At 37.2% G+C, this 4,249-nt stretch overlaps 1 pseudogene; it reads left to right on the plus strand.

Annotated features, from left to right (window-relative positions):
* Positions 1 to 3,363: 3,363 nt before the first annotated feature.
* LOC143625250 (18S ribosomal RNA) lies at positions 3,364 to 3,557 on the plus strand (annotated as a pseudogene).
* The last annotated feature ends 692 nt before the right edge of the window (positions 3,558 to 4,249 follow it).

The raw sequence follows: 4,249 nt of genomic DNA on the forward strand, positions 1-4,249 counted from the left end.
GATTTACCAACAGAACTCAGCGGCGTACATAACGTTTTCCACGTATCCAACTTGAAGAAACGCCTTTATGACGAAACACAAGCAATTCCTTTGGGTGAGTTTCAAGTTGATGAACAGCTACACTTCATCAAAAATCCAGTCGAAGTTTTGGATTGGGAAACCAAAACACTCAAGCACAGTAAGATCCCCATCGTCAAAGTCCGTTGGAACTCAAGACATGGACCACAGTTCACGTGGGAACGCGAGGATCAAATGATGAAAAAGTATCCTCACCTTTTTGAAGGGCTAACCAAAAACCGAAAACCGCGAAAGCTGACAAACCGTCAGAATACACCGGATGTATGAATTAAATTTCGGGACGAAATTTCATTCTACTAGGGGATGATATGACGAACTGAAAATTTTTGCCTTTTTCAGACACCCATCGGGACCTGACTCAAATTTTCGGGACGAAAATTCTTTCAACATGGGAATGATGTGACACTCGTCAATTTCAGGTTAACTCCATTAACCGAACTCCGTTAATTCAAACTTAAGATCACACGAACTGTAACGCATATCTCATTACATTTAAATTAAGGTTTCAATGACGCATGACAATCACTACACAAGTAGTCTTTCGGAATTTCTCCGAAACACACACGAGTTGACTCAAACCGTTGGTGAACAAAAAATAAACGTTATAAACAAGTACTTGACGTAATTACGTGTTATGTTCTTATGTGATTCATGTTTGCATGTATAAAAATTATATTATGGATGAAAAAGAATAGTTTGTGCTAGGATTAAACTAAATAGAAATTGAGGGTGCAAGTTGTAACATGATTATTATTTAAACAAATCATTCACCCAACCCTAATCCCTTTCCCCCCTCCCTCTCATGGCAGCCCCCATACCCCCTCTCCTCTTGTTCAACCAAGACCACAAGCACACATACACGCATACAAGTCGATTTCAAGCTTGATCGAAGGATTAAGAAGCTAACTAGGTAAAATAAACACCTAATGTAATCTATCCTATCACTTAATTTCATGATTAAACCTGTAATCATAAACCCTAAGTGCTAAATATGTTATTTGTTGATGAATTAGGGTTACATGCATGATTGTTAGTTCATAGGTTAATTGTATGTTGAGTTTTGATGAAAACTGATGCTGGACAGATTCTTAAATTCGTGTTTAGATGACTGTAACTCGATGTTAATTACATGTTTTGATGTAGTTATTGATTCTATAATATACTAGGTCGAGTCTAGTTTCTGAAAAGTCCGAGTTTGTATATTTTGGACGTGTAAAAGTTAGCTTTTATTATTTTACAAAACTGTTGTGCAATGCTGATTCGGGAGACCTGTTGTTAGGCTGTTTTGCGATTTAGATATCTCATAAACAACAAGACCAAATGGGTTGGTTCCACTTCTGGAAGTTAATATTTTGAGTTATAAATCTAACCCAATTGGTCTTGCATTAATTGGTCTTGCATTAATGGTTATCCTCGCAAACAGTGAGTTTCACGTCGGGGAAATAACAAACTCCAACGCTGTAGATTTTGTTTAGTTTTTATATATCACTTGTAAGGCTAAGTGGCAAACAAACCAACAAAGTCCTTCATAACATCGAACCAGTTAATATTTGTATAATAGCGAGTCACTGTTGAGTAGTACTATTAAGTTTGACAAACTCCACCCAACTCTAAACTCGACTGTAGGTCGAGGGGGTGTAATCTTGGCTTACAAATTACCATGGTCGTGGTTGACATGGTGGCAAGGCAATTGATAAACAGTCAGCTTCGGTGTCGAACACTTAGTAATACATGCTTGATAGGTTAGCTACCTATTGATATATAATTGACTTAACACTATCTGGTAACGCAAACGCAAACGCAAACGTAAACGCAAACGCAAACGCAAACGCAAACACTTTATTTATATAAACATGTGAACTCACCAACCTTGTGTTGACGCTTTTAGTATGTTATTCTCAGGTAGCCGAGGCGGGCGCGCGGTATAGGAACATGCATTCGCTAAACACCATCGCTTGAAAACTTCTTTTAATTTTTATCTTAATAACTTGGATTTTTTATTCGTCCTGTGTGGCGCAAACTTTTTGGTTTACAATTTACGCTTCCGCATTTTATTCAAGACTTAATGTCTTGTTGGTTTGAAAACTTTAAACATGATGTTTGATTATAACTAATGATTCTGATCCAGTAAGTTCACACCGTCTGACGGTAAAACTCCGTTAGTGAATTTTGAGGGTGTGACAAAAATTCATTTCATTCGTGGCCGTTACGACCATAAATTGATTCATCTTGAGAAAGTTCACACTGATAATAATGTGGCGTACTTATTTACAAAACCAGTCGGAACACCATATTTAACGTGCTTGTGGGGTTTCTTAAAATGCTTAGTTTCGATGATTGAGTTTTTTCTAGGTTAAATTTATACATATATATTTTTTAGAAATCTTTTGTTGCACAAATTTAGGGGGAGAAAATAAAAAAAATTCAAAACGAGTGTGTGTGTGCTTTATTAAAAAATTAAAAGTCCTTTTTACACTCTCGCTCAAAATTATGTCGGTTGCTAAATTTTGAAGGACATATAGTTATATATGTTTGGTCCTGTCATCTACTAATAGACATACAGGATAGCCATTCACCTAAAGACTTGAAGCAACTAGGTGATTGTGGTGCGTTTTTGTTTTAACTCTTTCGCTTAAAATTATGTTGGTTAGTCAAAGTTGGAGGAACATGTATTTATATATATATATATGTTTGGTCCTGTTATCCACTTGTGGACGCACGGGATAGCCATTTACCTGAAAACTAAAAGTGACTAGGGCGACTTAATTTTAAATTGTCTTCTGTAATTCAATGAGAAGTGATACGATTATTCAGTTAAGAGCTTTTTAAAAGCTTTGAATATTTTAATATGAAAATCAATCCAACCTTCGGAAAATGCTAGTAAAATTGATTATGTGTGTCTAACGTGTGAAGTTACTAGGCTTAAAAAGCTTTAGAACAGTCATTGATTTGCATAGTAGCTTTCCATGATGCGTAAAAGTTGAAGTGATATAAACTAAATCTGCTAAACTTAATGTGGTGAGTCATTCTGAAGAAATGTGCATGTCTCCAGATATATCTCTCTGAATGATAGGCAAAAAAGTAATTACTCAGTCATACACGAGCCCGTTAGTGTTTTGATCATCAAAAATATTATGTTTCTAAGTTGTTTAAAAAAAATATGTATACTTGTTATTATACATTATTGTGTTATTATCTCATGGAGAATTCGATCCTGGCTCAGGATGAACGCTGGCGGCATGCTTAAAACATGTAATTCGGACGGGAAGTGGTGTCTCCAATGGCGGACGGGTGAGTAACGCGTAAGAACCCGCCCTTGGGAGGTGAACAACAGCTGGAAAGGGCTGCTAATACCCCGTAGGCTGAGGAACAAATGGAGGAATCCGCCCGAGGAGGGGCTCGCGTCTGATTAGCTAGTTGGTGAGGTAATAGCTTACCAAGGCGATGATCAGTAGCTCCTTCTTCTTTCGTGAAAGCATACGAGTCGTAATGTTAAGCATCTAATCCTAGTCTTTATGTTCTCTATGTTACAGGAGTTAGATGTCCCTCATGTTGAACAGTCTGACATCAAATGGTTAGGACCTGAGTCGCTATACGAACAATTAACACAAGACTGAAATCAAGCTAGAGTGGTTTATGAATCAGTCATCAAGGATCTTAGCCAAACGGTGACCGGCAGCGTAAGCACTTTGGGCGCAGGTTTCTCGATCGGACTTGACGAATGGGAAAGCAAAAACACATTTCATTTCAATGGACCCAATTGATCTTTTTCTAGTTGTGGATAAACAAACCAACTTTTACTCATTACTCTTCGTAGGAAAATTCATATGGAATTTTCCTCTTTTCCTGTCGAAATCAACGAGTTAATTATACTACCCGTCTTTGGTATGTTCGTTTTTCAATTGCTTAAAGGGTCAAACTAGAACTACAAGGGTGGGGCATTCAAATAAGTTCTAAACACCTTGAATGAAAGACATGTTAGGCCGGATGGCTTGTAAGTCCAACGTTCAAACTTGAAGCTTAAATTTTTGTTTATATAGAGAAATTTTTTTGATCAAGCACTAGGGGTTGGAGTCAAATTGGGGTGATCTAGGAAAACCAAATACGCTTTGAGAAGAGATAGGCAGCATCATAGGCCCATGAGTGATGTCCATCTAAGATTTATGCAAAA

Source organism: Bidens hawaiensis, unplaced genomic scaffold (genome assembly GCF_021521415.1).
Source record: "Bidens hawaiensis isolate Kalapana, Puna unplaced genomic scaffold, B.hawaiensis_p1.1 tig00004021_1, whole genome shotgun sequence".
In the NCBI taxonomy this organism is placed as follows: Eukaryota; Viridiplantae; Streptophyta; class Magnoliopsida; order Asterales; family Asteraceae; genus Bidens; species Bidens hawaiensis.